General features: G+C 36.3%; 1 protein-coding gene across 5 annotated transcripts in view; it reads right to left on the bottom strand.

The window, feature by feature from the left end:
* VPS54 (VPS54 subunit of GARP complex) overlaps window positions 1-18,692 on the bottom strand; it is a 106,249-nt gene that overhangs the window by 85,057 nt on the left and 2,500 nt on the right. For 2 of the 5 annotated variants that reach the window (XM_046662400.1, XM_046662402.1), the window contains exon 1: window positions 731-782. The exons of 1 other annotated variant lie outside the window; for it this stretch is intronic. The gene's annotated coding sequence lies outside the window, so the exon portion shown is untranslated. Of the gene's footprint in view, window positions 1-730; window positions 789-18,692 lie in introns of those variants that run through there. 2 more of the 5 variants (XR_006888735.1, XM_046662403.1) reach the window with 2 other exon arrangements.

Below are 18,692 nucleotides of genomic sequence, written 5' to 3'. Positions count from 1 at the left end.
TAATACCATCTTTCTACTCTTGTAATAATGCCTCTTCTCCCTTCAAAGGTCATTTTAAATTTCATTTCTAGATTACATATCCTAAGAAAACAAATATACACACACTTCAAAATATGAGAAATAACCCCAGAATTATTTTTAAGAATGAAAAAGTTGAAACAAACAAACACTTAAATAAGAAGGAGCTGGTTAATAAGATTTAGTACAACCAAACAATGGATTATACTGCCATTAAAAATAGGATTGCAGATCTCACATCCATTAGGATGGGTATTAAAAAAAAAAAACAGAAAAGAAGTGTTAGCAAGGATGTGGAGAAACTGGAACACTTACGCACTGTTGATGGGAATTTAAAATGGTGCAGCTGTTATGGAAAACATTATGGCGGTTCCTCAAAAAAAGTACAAATAGAACTACCATATGACCCAGCAATTCCACTTCTGGGTATATACCTACAAGAACTGAAAGCAGGGTCTTGAGGAGATATTTGTATACCCATGTCACAGAAACATCATTATATTAGCCAAGAAGTGGAAGCGATCCAAGTGTCCCTTCACAGATAAATGGATAAACAAATGTGGTATACATACGCAATGGATTATTATTATTATTCAGCCTTAAAAAGAAAGGAAATTCTGAGATATGCTACAACATGGATGAACCTTGAGGACATTATGCTAAGTGAAATAAGCCAATCACAGAAAGACAAATATTGTATGATTCCACTTACATAAGGTAACAAAGTAGTTGAATTCATAGAGACGGAAAGTAGAATGGTGGCTGTCAGGGTCTAGGGGAGGGAGAAACAGGGAGTGTTTAATGGGTACAGTGTTTCAGTTTTACAAGAGGAAAAAGTTCTGGAGATCAGCTGCATAACGATGTAAATATATTTAACACTACTGAACTGTACACTTAAAAAAGGTTATGATGGTAAATTTTATATGTATTTTACCACAATTAAAACTTCTAAAAAATAGGATTGCAGAATACCTAATGACATAAAAATTGTTTAACACATACTGTTAACTGGAAACAGTTTTCAAAACAATACACACAGTATGATCCCAATTTTCTAGTTTAAAATAAGCGTATTTGCAAAAAAAATTGCAGAGACATATACCACAATATTAACAATAGTTACCTCCAAATAAGAGAATTGTAAGAAATTTTTATTTTTGTTTGTGCTTTTTTTAATTTTCCAAATATTCTCCTATAAAAACAAATTACTTTGTGTATATTAGTTAGAGATCTCCAGAGAAACACAACCAATGGGATATACAGAAGAGGAGATTTAATAAAGGAATTGGTTCATGCAGTTATGGAGGCTGAGAAGTACCACAATCTGCTTTCTGCAAGATGTAAAACCAGTAAAGCCAATGGTATAATTCAGTCTGAGGCCAATAGCATGAGCTGGTGTTAAGTCCTGGAGTCCAAAGGCCGGAGAACCAAGAGCTCTGATGTATGAGGGCCAATGAAGATAGATGCCCCAACTCAAGAAGAGAGAGCTAGGGCCACCTCAAGTCAGTGGGCCTAGTGGTTAAGTAAGTTCAGCGTGCTCCATTTTGGTGGCCCAGGTTTGGTTCACAGGTGTGGACCTATACCACTCATCAGCAGTCATGCCGTGGCAGCGACCCACATACAAAATAGAGGAACACTGGCACAGATACCAGCTCAAGGCGAATGTTCCTCAAGCAAAAAAAGGAAGACAGGCAATGGATGTTACCTCAGGGCGAAACTTCCTCAGAAAAAAAAAATAAGAGAGTGAATTTGCCCTTCCTTTGCCTTTTTGTTTTACTAGGACCATCTAAGGATTGGATGACAATGATGCCTGCCCACACTGGTGCTGGCAGATCTCTTTACTCAGCCTACTGCATGAAATGCTAATTTCTCCCAGAAACATCCTCAAAGACATACTTAGAAATAATGTTTTACCAACTATACGGGCATCCCTTTGCCCAGTCAAGTTGACACACAAAATTAACCATGACACTTTGTTAAATGAGGAACAATGCTATTATTAAACTGCTATTATTAAACAGCTTCAGCTCTACACCTACCTCCACTATGAATCTTTTCTAATGACTATAACCCACAGAAAACTAGCCTTTCATTGAACTTGGGATGCTTATTGTCTATATCAGCAGTCTGTAAATTTTTTTGATCCTGTATCCTATCAGTCAAAAATTTTTAAGCAATCACCATTTATAAATTATATGGGGTATCATTGTATCAATATGTGTCATATAAAACTGCAGTAAATGGAAATTTTTAAGAGATTACATAAAGAGGAAAGACTTTTTTAAATAATCTATTTTATTAATTAATGGCAAAAAATATCTTTTTACTCTCACTATTTTTAATTGATAGTAAGTGACTCACTATGCCTATTATTATTAAAAATCTTGATTTAACAGTTTATGAAATGGTAATTCAAATGTTTGGCTCTTAGTTCAATTTATTTTTATACCTGGCTTTAATGCCTGTTATAGAAAAAAAAAAAGATATCTCACAAATGTATGTAGAAATAGAAGAAATACATTACTGCATCACTGATTATACTTTCTAAACTCTCTATTTTGAAGTTTTTAAAACAGGTTAGTAAACTCCATTCTGGGTTTTTGAAGAGTTCATCACTTAACAAAATCACATAATGATGGAATATTTCCAAACATCCATTTTCAAAATACATTTACCATAGCTTGATTGTTTCTAGAAAATCAACTATTTTCTCACTTTTTATTTAAAAAGAAAAAACACCTTGAAAGAACAGACTGTGAGAGAGAGACAGAGAGACAGAGACAGAGACAGAGAGAGAGAGAGAGAGAGAGAGTGTGTTTGTTTGGTTAAATATTACTGTCAGTCACATGCCATCTCTGAAAAGATTAGCAAATTTGGAAAACTTTTTTTTTGTTAAAAAGAAAACAGAGCCAGCCCTGCTGGTCTAGTTGTTAAAGTTTGGCATGCTCTGCTTCAGTGGCATAGGTTCAGTTCCCAGGCACACAACCATACACTCATCTGTCAGTAGCCATGCTGTGGCAGTGGCTCAGAGAGAAGAAACAGAAAGACTTAGAACTAGAATATACAACTATGTACTGGGGCTCTGAGGAGGAAAAAAAGAAAAAAGAGAGAGGAAGATTAGCAACGGATGGTAGCTCAAGGCAAATCTTTCCCAGCAAAAACAAACGCAAAAAAAACAAAAAACAAAATCACATAACATGTTCTTATGCTTGATAATTCTTTTGAGTACTGTTATGTATGACTATGGAAGAGTTTGAACTAGGAGCAGGAGAACGCAGCTCTGTACTTTGTTGTTTACTTGTGGTTCCATTATTAGTATTATCTTTAATCCAAGATGTGATTTCTCCACAGGAATCATTTTAGGTTAATTGGACATTTTGTGAGAGTTGGTTTAGTTAAAACTAGATAACATAATCTGTAAACCCAATTAACTACTCATGTAAACTATATTACATCACAAGGATGAACTAAGTGAAGGATACCACCATTAATCCCTTGTGCTTGCTCACTTATTTAAAATGTGACCATCTGATAAATGAACATACGGACAGACTGAAGGTGCTGGTATCAATCCTTACAACAAATATTAGCAATGGTTTCTTTCTTTTGTTCTTTAGATTAAAAAAAGAATATTCCTTAAACTGGGTGGAATCTTACAAAGGAGTTTGGACTTAATCCACAAGATTGTGGAGAGTCATTATAGACTTTAGGACACTGGTGTTGAATTTTGAATACATCACTCTAGGAGAGTATTAGTAAGGAGGGTCAAATACAAAACCTAAGAGGATTCCAATATTTCTGAAGAAAGAAATGAAAGAAAGATATAAAGAAAAGATTGTGATAAAGGAGGAACATCCCAGAAGGTGGGAGAAAAACGAGGAGAGAAATATCAGCTCAGAATTTGCAGATAAAATAAGAAGGAAAAAAACATCCTTTATATTTGGCAATTAGGAAGTCACCAGTTACATGAGAAAGCAATGTCAAGTCCAACAGTGGAGGTGGAAGCCAGACTGCAGAGGTTAGCATTGAACAGAAGGTGAGGAAATTAAAAAACAATGGCTATTGTTTCAAGAGACTCAATTATGAGATTACAAAACAGAACATATAGTACAATCTCATTTTGATATAAAAACTTTATATAGCTATATATAATGTATGAAAAGGTATACAACAAAATGTTAACAGTCATTATACTTGCTTAGTGGGATAATAGGTCTTTCCTGACCACTGTATCTCAACATGTCCTCCTCCGATCTTTTCCCCCATCCAACATACACACCCTGTTATTCTCTAACACTAGCATTATAGTTTGTGATCTTCATAGTACTTTCTCAAATTATAACTGATAATTTATTTACCTATTTCCTGTCTCCCCCACTATACTGTAAACTAATATTTGTTTCATTCACCTTCCTATACCACACCCAGCACAGAGTCTAAGCACTCCGTAAACTGCATTACTGTTCAGTGAATGAATGAACAAACAAATGACTATTGTGGAAAAAGAGGTAAGCACACACAAGCCACTAACAATGTCTCATACAGGTTCACACACATTCAAAACAATCTAAAAACCTAAGTCAAAAATACATCATCTTGTTTGTATAACATTACCCGACTTTCTAAAGTTTGATTCTAGATCTCTACATTTTTTTTTTTAAAGATTGGCAGCTGTGCTAACATCTGTTACCAATCTTCCTTTTTTTTTTCTTCTTCTTCTCCCCAAAGCCCACCCCCACTCCCGGTGCATCACTGTATATTCTAGTTGTGTGTGCCTCTGGTTGTGCTATATGGGATGCCGCCTCAACATGGCCTGATGGGTAGTGGTAGGTCTGCGCCCAGGATCTGAACCAGTGGAACCTTGGGCTGCCGAAGCAGAGCACGTGAACTTAACCACTTGGCCACAGGGCCAGCCACTCTACCTTTCTTATAACACAGTATAATATTCTGGTTAAGAAAACTGGCCATAAAGTGAGTCAGACCTCCGTCATTTATTAGCTAGCTGCGTGACCTTTGACAACTTTCTTACCTTCCTAAACCTCAGTTTCCTCATTTGTAAAATGGGACAGCAACAGTATATTCCTCATAGGAATGTCGTAAGATTTAAATGAAATATAACTTATATAACCTATGTAAGCTCATGGCACAATAGTTGGCACATAGCTGATATTCAATAAGTAACTGCAACTACTACTATTTATTATTATAAACATCTTAAGCATTAACATTTGGACTGTGCCATATAAAGTTCTACAATAAATTTAAATGTTAGGATCCCGAGCATCCTCTATTGGTGTCCTTTGCTTGACTGCCCCTAGTTTGGAGCTGGAAAAGGGGGGAGAGAAAGCAGCAAACCAATATAAGCAGATATAATTTACTATTAGAAAAGTAGCCGCAGCACAGAACAGCAGTCCTCAAAGCCAGGCCAGTAAAAGGAAAAAAAAAAGAGTACTGGAAAATGATGATGAAACTAGAAAACACAGTGGCCTACAACAGAGGCAATTTTGATGACAAAAACTGCTTGTAGGACAGAAGAGGGATGAGAAGGCAGAGAGGCTAGAAACAATGCTTTGGAAGACATTTGAATAAAGGTCAAAGTTGAATCCATGGGAATGGAGTGGATGAGACAAAACTTATAATCTCTGAGTTGGACAAGACTTTAAAAGATCATCTGGCTCAACTTTCTACCTAGAACATGAATCCTTTCTACAAGCGGTCTTTCTGCCTCCACTTGAGAACTTTCAATAATGGAGAATTGACTGCTTCAAAAGCAGAGCATTACTGTAAACAACTATAATTATTTTAGGAAAAAAATTCTTCCTTGTAGTGAACAGAATCCTCCCTCCCTGAATTTTCCATCACTGTTCCTAGTTCAATTACATTATAGGAATAATAGGACAAATAATTCTAGTTACAGGAAAGTAATATTTCAAAGGGAGAGAGTACAGAAAAAGAGAGTTAATGAGAGCTCAGAGCAAGGAGTGAGGCAAACACATTTAAGAGGAAAGGAAGAAAGCAATCAAAAATACCATCCTTATAGAAGCCAAGGGAGAAGTGTCCAGAAGGAAAGTGGAAACAGTAGGGTCAACACGCTGTGGAGAGAGAGGTCAAGGAGGTTACTAACTTCAGAAAGGACACAGGATTAGAACAGTTTTATGACAGTAGTTGAGGCAGAAGCCATACCACAAAAATTCAGTAATAAAGGCAAGAAGATCAACATCTCTTTGGTGATGAAAGAAATGAGACTAAGAGTTGAGCAAGAATCTTTCAGGCCATGGGAAACCCAAGCATATCTGTAGGCAAACAACAAGAAAGCAAGTGAAGGGTGAAATTAAAAAGTAACAAGAAAGAGTGGTGAAGAAGAGATGTGGGGAGAGGTAGGAGATACACATGGGAATGAGGCAGGATGGGGTAGAGGCAGAGAGAGAGACTGACCACACTCCAGGACTATGAGGCACCTTAGGCTATACTCCACCTTGAGGAAGACAGGACTTTGTCAGGCAAGAGTGAGAAAATAAACAAGCTGATCCAGAAAAGTTGCTTTCCATTCTATTCCTCTGCCTAATGCCCTTATTTGGGAGGGAAAAAAAAGATCACCTGGGACTTGGGCAAACCTGGATTGCCTCACTCCCACCACTAATTCTAAAGATTCTCTGAAGTCCTAAGATCAAGCTGTTGCTAGTGCAGACAAGTCGATTCCAACTCTTTGGGACTCTGTGTACAGCAGAGCAGAAATCTGCTCAGTCTCCCCTGCCCCCATCCTCTCATCTTCCAGTGTTGTATCAGATAATGCTCTGCTGCTATTCATAGGATTTTCATGGCCAATTTTTCTGGAAATGGGTGGCCAGATTATTCTTCCCAGTCTAGAAGCTCCACTGAAACCTGTCCACTATGGGTGACTCTGCTGGTATTTGAAATACCGGTAGCATAGCTTTCAGCATCACAGCAACACGCAGTGGCCTCAGTAAGACAACTGACAGATGGGTGGTGTGGCTCCCTGAAGGGGAAATGAAGAGGCTGTGGCAGTGTGAGTGCTGAATCTTATCCATTAGACCACCAGGGCTGGCTCCTAAGACGAAGAGTGCAGTGAAAATATGTCATCAGTGAAAGAAGCGAGGATGGCAAGGGAGAGGCAAGACAGTAAGAAGAATTACATCGTCACTAATATTTGACTAAACACTATACAGTTCCTAATTGCTTGCTTTCATTCAGATTATTCTGTCAGCCTTTCTAACAACCTAGTAAGAAGAACATTTCTGAATGAATCAATGATCCCCATTATGTGGATAAAGAAACAGGTTCAAGAGTAACTTGGTTTTAGATCATTTAACCAGTTAATTATGAAGATGGGATTTACATTCAGATGTTCTGATTCTAAATAACATGCCTCTGTCTCTACAGCACTCTGCCTCTCCAAAAGAGTAAGTTATTTCACTACTGTCTCCCATCCATTTCAGGCACCCAGTGCTTTCCTCTTCTGCCTTCTTCTCCTTATCAGATAAATTACTAATCAAATAACAATTATTTATACTAACAAATTATTATGTCCATCTTATATTAAAAATAAATGACAGCAATAATTAACATCTGATAGTAATAAGAATTTTTTAAGACTTTATTTTTTCAGGGCAGTTTTAGGGTCAAAGAATTTTATAAGACTGGGATTGCTAGAAAATTATCCCTCAAGGAAAAAGACACTATACATTTTCATCAGTATAATTTACTATGTTTTCTTAGCAAAGAGATAATTCTGGAGTTGCAATGTGAGATAAATATACTACTATGAGCCATCCTTTTAGCACTTTCAATAGGAAATGTGTTCTGAATTCCAAATAATTGACTTACTAATGAACTTTTGTAACTTGCCTATTATAATTTGAGAAGGTAAGGAAAAAGTGGGATTTTTTTTTTACGCTGGACAGAAGTAGCATTTTTTGATATAATTTTGGATTTAAGTTTAGTAAAAAAGAAAAAATCAATATTCAATGCTATTTTCTTTAAAGCAAACAAAAAATGGCAAACTTGATCTCCTTGAATTTAGAAGTACTGAGATACGCAAGGAAAAAAAAGAACCACCATACTGTAATATACTACCAAAGATGAATTTGATAGAAATCAGTAGAGATTATTTTTTTAATCATAGTAATTTAAAATACCTTAAATATCTCATATTCTAAGAAGCACTTCCCACAACACTTCTGAAATTTTAAGAGCTAATTTCTGGTAAATGGTATAGTTAAGCTTCTTTCATACAGCCTAGACACAAATAACAATATACTTCTATACTAAGTATAAGATTTATCATCTGACAAAATCTAGTTTAATCATACTTTTGAAAAGTATTTAAAATTTTAAAAAATATGTATCATATACATTATTGCTCACAACAATCTCAATAATGAAGCTAAAAGTTAAACAAAGATCTGGGCTTTTAAGAAATACTATCAAATTATGGCTGTCATATAAATAAGTATTTGTATACTCATCTTGGGCACTAAAGGAGTATGGAAGAAGCTAAAGGAATCCAGAAAATAAGAACAAAGTTGCACTAATCTAATTTGCTTTTTTCTTACTTTCCCATTTAACAAAGATGAGACCCGGTGCCTTGCAGGAAACTCTGAATGTATGTGTTTCCTGAAGTTCCTTATTTACTTTCAATCTAGTGACAAGAAAGAACAATAGGAAATAATCTTGGCTAGATGGATAAAAAGTATAACTATTTACAATATTAAATTTAATTATTTTTAAATAGCTATCAAACAAATATTTCATGTGTGACATTCTTATCACAAATAAAAATCATAAATTTCTTCAAAAAACTATACACATATATATAGTTTTTAAATCTATGTGTTATTCAAAATAAAAGCAATGTCTTTTTTCCCTAGCACTCATGAGAGACTTAATACACTAAAATAACATAATATAGCAGCCAGCGAAATTAACTAAGGGTCACAGGCCTGCAATCGAATGATAAAACTGTACTGAGATAAAATCTGTCTCTAGTACATAAAAAATTCAATGAAAACCAAATATAACTTGAATGCTTTATTTTACTCCTTTGGGCCATTTATATGACTGTATTACCAGGGAAATTTTTGTCAAAGTGAATCAGATTAGAGCATTGGTATTCGGTTCTTTGTGTCTTGGCCAAAGATAAGCAAATAAATCCTAAAATCACTCATCCAAAGTTACTGGAGATTACATATGTCTTAAATATGTAAACCATGAGACACATTAAATGCCTACAAAAAAGCAAATTTAAAATAAAATCTATATAATCTACCCTACCTTGAAAATAGCTGCTAGAAGAAATTACATATTAATATATTCCTAAGAACAAAAATGGCACTTGCATTTATTCACTGTTTTGGGTCATCCCTGCCTTGCTTCTTTCAAGAGCAGAAATAATCTAGAGTTAACAGTTTATCTTTGTTAGTAAAATATATTTTATATCTAGGTCTGTAAAGGGTAGGGTCTTCAAATAATCTAAACAAGTACTTTATAAATGGTAAGTAACGATAAAGATGATGCTTTCTAGAAATTTTCTTTTTAGAGAAAATAAAGTAAAATAGCTAGAAACTCACCTGCAATGAATCAGTAAGAGGCTCAAGACTGAAAATATTAAATGTTAGTTTGAGGTATAAACTATAAAGTTCATTACTACTATAACTCAAACCAATATTAAATTAGTATTTTAATTAATCACTGCTTGGCATTACCTCTATACCCTTCCCCACTGTTTGGGTCTCTTAGCCCAGTTCTGCCTTAGTAGCTTCTCCTCTTAGCTTGCATCCCATGTTCAATTACTTCAGCAGTCTCCGTTGTATCTCAATTCTCTCCTTCCTCACCCATCTTCAATATGATCTGTCTTTGCTTTGTTCTTGACTGCAGAACACTGCCAGGGAAACTTTATGTAAAATAGGCAGATTATAAACTTATGAGCTCCAATTTCAGATGAGGCCCTGCTCACCAGTCCTTTCACTTATTTATCTTGAAACACTTCTCTTTCCCAGTCCCCACAGTATTTACAACAAACTTTCATCACCCACCTCATGTCCCCTACCTTACCGTCATCAATCCCAGCCTCAAAGAGTAACTGTCTTTCTACTTAATACCAAAAAGAAAACCCCAAGTCCTCAGATATGACTTCTTCCCTCCATATCCAAACATATCTGATTCTCACCTATACACAACTCCTAACTTCCTAAGGTATAGTATAGATGTCTACTCTTTTCCAGAGTTAACCTCCCAACCAGCTGTTCTTTTTTTTTTTCTATGCTTTTTGGTGAGGAAGATTGGCCCTGAGCTAACATCTGTTACCAATCTTCCTCTTTTTTTTTCTCCCCAAAGCCCCAGTACATAGATGTATATCCTAGTTATAAGTCCTTCTAGTTCTTCTATGTGGGATGCCACCACAGCATGGCTTGGCAAGAGGTGTGTAGGTCCATGCCCAGGATCCGAACCAGGAAACCCTGGGCTGCCAAAGCAGAGTGTGCAAACTTAACCACTATGCCACTGGCCAGCCCCACAACCAGCTGTTCTTGATCTCACCTCTCCTCATTTCACCTGAGACCTTGTTCTATTAATTATCCCTGACTCTCCTATCTTCAATCTCATCAGCCCATCAAAAAAATGTTCAAGTACTAAAGTTCTTTCCCTCAACTCTGCCTCTTCAAGGTACTTCTTGCCTCCCCTTCCTTGGCAAACTTCTATTCTCTCTTTGTTCTACCTCCTTAGCAATCTGTCTTCCATCTTCACCACTCACTTGGTTTTGGAAAAGGTGAGGACTGATCTGATTTCTAAATTCAATTGCCTATAGTCAGTCTTCATTTAACCTGACCTCAGTGCCCTCAAAAGTCAATGAAGGTAATAAATGTAGATGAAATGAAAGAAGTAGAAAGTCACCATTTGTAATCCTCCAATGCAATGACTGATTCAAGCAGGAATCATTAATGGATGCTAAAACCACTGGTTTAAAAGGTTGTTAGGAACAGGATATTTACATGCCATGAAGTATCACACTATCAATTATTTATTAATTAAATAGTAGAGAGATCTGTAAGTTCCCACCTTTACCAAGTGGTCAAGCTGCAATCACTAAGAGAAGTGATTTTATGTGCCTCCTGATGTGATAAAGTGGTAGAACTACATACCATCTGTGTGGTAATCTTGCCAGAAACATCCAACCAGAATCTAATCATGAAGAAAGAGACTAATTCAGAATATGGAATATACTCAAGGACAAATGCTCTACTTTTCAAAGGATAAACCAAAGAAGAGAGGGAGGCAGTGGGACTGGTCCAGACGAGGGGAGGCTAAAGAGACATCCCAGCCAAATGCAATGCATGAACCTTGATTGAATCTTGCATTAGACAGGGAAAAAAGTTATAAAGAATTTGAGGACAAAGGAGGAAATTTAAGGATGGACTATATATTGAATAATGTTACTGAATAATTGTTGATATTCTTAGGTATCATAATGGTACTGTGGTTGTGTAAGAGAATGTCTTTGTAATTGGGAGATGCATTCTTAAATATTTAGGAGTGAAGTGTCATGATATTTACATCCTGTATTCAGGTTTGGCAGAAGGGAAGTGTGTGTGTGTGTGTGTGTGTGTGTGTGTGTAGGTGTTCACTCTACTATTCTTTTGATTTTTCAGTAGGTTTAAAATTTTTCAATAATAAAAATGAACCAATGAAGGAAGAACTGAAGACATGTAGAAATGAGACAGACAAATGGAGGGGAGAAAGGGCATGATAAGAAGAAAACTCCAGGAACAGGGAACATCATGTGCAAAGGTTTGGAAGGAAAAAGAGAGCCTATTGCCAGAATCCACAAGAAATCCAGATGTCTGAGAAAATTATATATTTGGAGGGAGGAGGGAGTTGTGGAGAGTCATAGGCCAGTGAGATAAGTTGGGTAGAGAACTTAATGAATTTATAATCTGTTAAAGGAGTAAGAAATGCAGACTTCATTGTGAAGATAAAAAAAATTACACAAATAATTTAAGCTGAGGAATGATGCAATCAAATCTGCCCTTTAGAAAGATCACTAATTGCATCACAGAGAATGCACTGAAGAAGACTAAGACTAGAACAGACCAGATGGGAAATTTGCAATAATCTAGGTGAGAGATAACAGTAGCCTGAACTCAGATAAGGGTAGAGGAGATGGCGAAAACTCAGTAGAGTCCAGTCCAGCCTCTTTTCAGTGTCCTACAACCAAATTTATAACTACCTACTGCTCATCTTCACCTACAAGTCTCATAGATACCTAAATTTCAACATATCCAAAACTTAAACTCATTATCTATCATCCATCTACCCCCTCCTGTACTTCCCCCAAATTTATTCCTTCTCTAGCTCAGTTAATGGTAACATCATCTATGCAGTTTCCAAAGTTAGAAACTCTAGAGCCAACTTGACTCCCCAATCTCTCTCCATTCTTCAATTTCTATACCAACTTAGACTGTCCTATGGATTCTACCTCCAAAATTCATCACAGATCCATCCCTTGTTCTCCATTCCAACAGCCACTGTTCTAGTTCAGGATTTTATTTGCAGATTAGACTACTGCAAGAGTCTCCAACCAAAAGCGCTTCTTTGGTCCTAACCTCACTCAACTTCAGAATTATCTTTCTAAAATTCAGATCTGATTAGTTCACTCTCCTTAAGTATTCCTTCTATCAAGTCTAAAAACTCTTCACAACCTGGGCCCAATCTACACACTCAGTTTAGCCAAACTGAAAAGCAAAGCAAAACAAAACCAAGACATGAACTTTCCCAAAATACTTATGATTTCGAAATTTTACTTTATTTACTCTATAGGAGAAAAACATGATAAAATATGATGCATCACCTTAATATTCATATACAAACACACATTCTCTGAACTTCCTTTTAGTCAAAAAGCCAACTATTTGAATATAAAATTTCCCAAATCAGTAGCATCTTTTTTGCCATGAAAACTTCTCCCCACTTTCTAAAATGCAATTTTTTTAAGTTCACCATATTAAAAAAAGAAAAAACATCAATACCACTACATGACTTATTCTCAATACTGTCTCCAACTATTATACCTTCATACTACCCCAGAAAAATCTCACCAAAGAGCTGGAGCTCTGTTTACCCTGCAGTCTTACTTTTGTATGATTGTGAAGGAAAGTTGACCAGTTAACAAAATTGTAAGAGATTACATTCTTCCCCATTCATTTCATGTATTTTAGTTAATGCAGCTCTACTTAGGACCTTCAGATTATGACACTGACATGCTGCCGACTGGGCTAAGAGGGCAGCTTTAGTTAATTCAACTCTAAATGCCACAGCACAACTATGGACTAGGAGACATGTAGAAAAATACAAGCATCTCATTTTATGTAAAAAGATATTGAAAAATAGTAAGGAAAAGAAACAAACCTAGAACAAGAGGCGATTTTACAAATATGAGAAAACTTTAAAACCACTATTTCTTCAGCTAAATCCTCGCGTTTGGAAGAGCAATTACCAGCGGTAGAAAAACCCTTCAAATATAAAGGGAGGCATGAATAGTAAATGAAGACAGAGGAATAATTCCCAAGAAGAAAATTAACCCAGATAACTGTAGCTTACTCTTGAAAAGGCCAAAAGTTTTTGTACAAATAAGTCACTTCTGCAAAATTTAATTCTGAAGTTAAGTATATATTTTCACTTTTCAAATAGTATATTTTGAAACCAAGGTAATCTTTTCTCTTTTTTTTAACCTCTTCATTGCCAGAAATGTTATGTTTTTATTTTATTTTTAATTTTACTTATTCATGTGTGTGTGTAAGGAAGACTGGCCCTGAGCTAACATCTCTGTCCACCTTCCTCTATTTTATGTAGAATGCCACCACAGCATGGCCTGATGAGCAGTGCTAGGTCCTCACCCGGGATCCCAACCTGCAAGCCCTGGGCAACCAAAGCGGAATGTGCAAACAACCACTACACCACCAGGCAGGTCCCTATTTTTATTTTTATCATTAGTGCACTTTCTTTTTTTCTTGAGGTAACATTGGTTTATAACATTATATAAACTTTAGGTGTACATCTTTATATTTTGATTTCCATGTAGACTACATCATGTTCACCACCCAAAGTCTAATTGCCATCCATCACCATACACATCTGCCATCTGACCCCTTCCACACTCCCCCATCCCCCATCCCCTCTGGTAACCACCAACCGATTCTCTATAGCTATGTGTTTGTCGTTGTTGTTGTTGTTTTCATCTTCCATATATGAGTGAAATCATACAGTACTTGGCTTTCTCCATCTGACTTATTTCACTTAGCATAATGTCTCAAGGTCCATCCATGTTGCTGCAAATGGCAAGATTTCATCTTTTTTATGGCTGAGTAGTATTCCATTGTACACACACACGCACACACACACACACATATATATATACACACCCCACATCCTCTTTCCATTCATCATCATTTCCATCATCATTTCCATTCATACTCAACCACTGATGGGCACTTTGGTTGTTTCCAAGTCTTGGCTATTGTAAATAATGCTGCAATGAACATAGCGGGTGCATGTATCTTTTCAAATTAGTGTTTTCATGTTCTTAGGATAAATACTCAGAAGTCGAATAGTGGATCATATGGTCTGATATAAGTATTGCCACTCCAGCTTTCTTTTCATTTCCTTTTGCATGGACTATCTTTTCCACCCCTTGACTTTCAGTATATGACTATCTTTAGGTTTGAAGCACGTCTCTTGTATGCAGCATATATCTGGGTCTTGTTTTTTAATTCATTCAGCCACCCTATGTCTTTTGATTGGAGCATTTAATCTATTTACATTTAAAGTAACTATGATATGTACTTACTGACATTTTGTTACTTTTTTTCTGGATGTTTTTATAGTTCTCTGTTCCTTTCTTCTTCTCTTGCGATATGATGGCTTTTTTTAGGTTATATTTCGTTTCTTTTCTCTTTATTTTCTGCACATTTATAATAGGTTTTTGGTTTGGGATTACCATGAGGTTCATATATAATAACCTACGAAAACAGTAATCTACATTAAGTTGATGGTCTTTTAAGTTTGACCTCTAACTAAAAGCCCTACACTTTTACTCCCCCTGCCATATTTTATGCTTTTGATGTCTTATTTTACCTCTTTTGCTTTTGCATATCCCTTAACCTCTTATCATAGATATGGATGATTTTACTACTTTTGTCTTTTGACCTTCATACAAGTTTTACTGTATATTTATGTTTGCCAGTGATATTTTTTCTTGATAACTTTCTTATTCCTATTTGTGGGCTTTTCTTTTCCATGTAAGTCAGTCCCTTCAACATTTCTTATAAGGGCAGTATAGTAGTGGTGAACTCCTTTAGTTTTTGCTTGTTTGGAAAACTCTTTATCTTTCCTTCTGTTTTGAATGATAACCTTGCCAGGTAAAGTATTCTTGACTGTAGGTTTTTCCTTTTGGCACTTTGAGTATATTGTGCCACTCCCTTCTAGCCTCTAAGATTTCTGCTGAGAAGTCAGCTGATGGCCATATGAGGTTTCCTTTGTATGTAACTCACTGCCTTTCTCTTCCAGCTTTTAGGGTTCTCTCTTTATCTTTAATTCTTGACATTTTAATTGTAATGTGTCTTGGTATGGGCCTTTTTGGATTCATCTCATTTGGTGCTCTCTGTGCTTCTTGTACCTGGATATCTGTTTCCTTCTCAGGTTAGGGAAGTTTTCAGCTATTATTTCTTCAAATAAGTTCTCTGCCCCTTTGTCTCTCTTTTTTCCTTCTGGGACGCCTATAATGCAGATATTAGTATGCTCGATGTTGTCCCAGAGGTCCCTCAGACTGTCCTCATTCTTTTTAATTTTTTCTTTTTTCTGTTCAGCTTGAGTGATTTCTTCTCCTCTGTCATTCAGATCACTGATTCTTTCTTCTGTGTCATCTACTCTGCTGTTGACGTCCTCTAGCGAATTTTTTATTTCCATTATTGTATTCTTCAGCTCCGATTGGCTCTTTTTTATATTTTCCAAATCTTCGTTGATGTTCTGTGTTGAGCAAATCTTCTCCCCAGATCAGTAAGCATCCTTATGACTATTAGTTTGTACTCTTTATCAAGTACATTATTTATATCTGTTTCATTTAGTTCTTTTTCTGAGGAATTGTCCTGTTCCCTTATTTGGAACATATTCCTTTGTCTCCTCATTTTGCCTACTTCTCTGCGCTTATTTATATATGTTAGATAGATCAGCTATGTCTCCTGATCTTGGAAATGTGGCCTTATGTAAGAGATGCCTTATGGAGCCCAGGAGCATGCTCCCCTCTCATCACTCATGCCAAATGCTCTAAGTGTGTCCCCTGTGTGGGCTGTGTGTGCCCTTCTGTTGTTGCAGGGTTGCTATTGCTACAGGTGCACAGGTAGGCTAGGCTGACTCCCTGGCCAGCTGGTGGTAAGGCTCTGTCAAATGTGGCTGCTACAGTCACTTTATTGGGCAGGGCAAGCCCCTGTCATAGTTGGCTGCGAGGTCTAGTAGCATACCACTACTGCAGTTTTGCTAGTGGGTCAGGCCCCCAATGTGGCTGGTTGCTAGGCTCAGGGGCACACAGTAGCATAGGTTGTTGTAGATCTGTTGTTTCCATGGGAGGAGATGAATTCAGGATCCTTCTATACCGCCATCTTCCAAACTCTCACCAGAAATTTTCAAGTCCCATAATACCAAGTTGTCAGGATATAATCACTGGTGAAGAATGTATAAATTGGTATAACCACTTCTCTAGTAAAATTGAAAATGTACATATCCTGCAAACCAGCAGTTTCGTTCTTAAATATCTTCCCTGAAAAAACTCTTGGACATGTGCACAAGAAGATAACGCAGAAGAAGGTTTATGACAGCTTTCCTTGAACAGAGAGGCATCTGAAACAAACTTGAGTCAGAAAAGAATCCATTAGTCCATAGCAACACTCAAAATATGGTGGAGATGAGCTTTCTTCTTTCAAAGGGTGCCAGCTTGATTGACCTTTAAGAACCTTTAGTAGCCCAGAAATGGGAGCAGCTCTTTTATCCAAGGTAACCTTTCCTTGATAACTTAATTTCACCATTCTAATAATCAGTTTTATACTGAGCTTTAAGTGATACTCACAGGAGCTACTGAAGGAAGTCAGTTTGCCCCCATATTAAAGAGCTTCAGATTATAGTGATAACACTAGTTCTTTTATTACTTTGTTATCAATATATTTTTAGAATTTCTCTCTTCTCCCTAGAGAGGTTGTCAGCAGTCACTGTTCTCTGCCTTGCAATCTATATTTCTGCCTTTGGTACCCTCTATATCCCCTTCTAATTTGATTCTCCTGAAACAAGTAATCAACTTTTATTGTTTTTAGTTGAGGTATAATTTACATATAACGTTATATTAGTTTCAGGTGTAGTACCTAACTTCTACAGTACTTTATAGTTGGCATAGCATCTTAACACACATTACCTCATTTAATTCTCACAATAACCTTATAATACAGGTCCTATCACTATTCCTATTTTATATATGAGAAAACTGAGGCTCTAAAAGATTGAGTGATTTATCTGAGGACATAAAGCAGGTAAATAGCAAAAGTGATCTCAATTGTCAATCTTTTCTTCTTTCATCACCAAACAGCTTGTTAAAAACAAATAAGAGTCGAAAGTAGAGCCTATAAGAAAAAAAACCATGAGACTTATGTATAAGCTTTGAATTTTTTTGGACATTCATAACATATATTATTAATTAATTAAAACACTTAGCTTACTTCTCTACTTTCTTGGCAGTCGAAGCTACCAGGAAAAAAATCACGTCCAGATAAAGAAAATACTAATATATATCTATTGCCAATTTAAAAAACCTATGCACCAGTAATGAACAATTCAAAACATAACAGTAGTTCAAATGTGCTGTAAAATAAGGCTACCATTTTCAGAAAAAAAATTTTTTTTTCAGATTTGAAGACAACGAAACAGACTAAAGAATATGTGCATTACGTAATAAATAGATTTCCTTTTACTTTTCCCTCTTTGCCTCCCTCTGCAAAGAGAGTTGCTAGAGGACCTAAAGGGTTAATCTAATCCATCAAACAGTGCCCACTGAGAGCATTTTCCCATCTGGTGGGAGTCAAGAACACTAGCTCAGGCCCTTACCAGAATCATGTAAACCATAGGTTTAGAACAATACTACGGACATTTTTGGATCAGACAATTCTTTGTTGTATGTTTGGGGTAGGGTGGGGTGCGATATATTCTGTGCCTCGTAGGATGTTTAGCAACATCCCTGGCTGGATGCCAGTAGCACCCCACCTTCAGTAACGACAAAGAAAAATGTTTCCTGATACTACCAAATGTCCCTTGGAGGGCAAAATCACCCATCTGACCATTGATTTAGATGTTAGGGTCCAGGTCTTTGAAAAAGGAGGCCTCCAACCAGCCCTAATTATAATTTTTAAAAATTAATTTTGATGTTAAATCTTGGATTTTAAAAAATAAGATGGTAATAGTACAAGAAGATACCTAAATAATTAATATGAATCCTCCTTTAAGTTCAAGCATTTTTACAGGATTTTGTAACATGGATGTCATCTATGTGTATACATTGGTCCCCTCCTCCTCGCCCCATCCCAAAGTGAGGAAATGTCCAGTTCTCTCCCTACTTTGCTAGTAAAATG

This window comes from Equus quagga, chromosome 5 (genome assembly GCF_021613505.1).
Source record: "Equus quagga isolate Etosha38 chromosome 5, UCLA_HA_Equagga_1.0, whole genome shotgun sequence".
NCBI lineage: Eukaryota > Metazoa > Chordata > Mammalia > Perissodactyla > Equidae > Equus > Equus quagga.
This window is presented reverse-complemented; position numbering and strand designations above follow the sequence as displayed.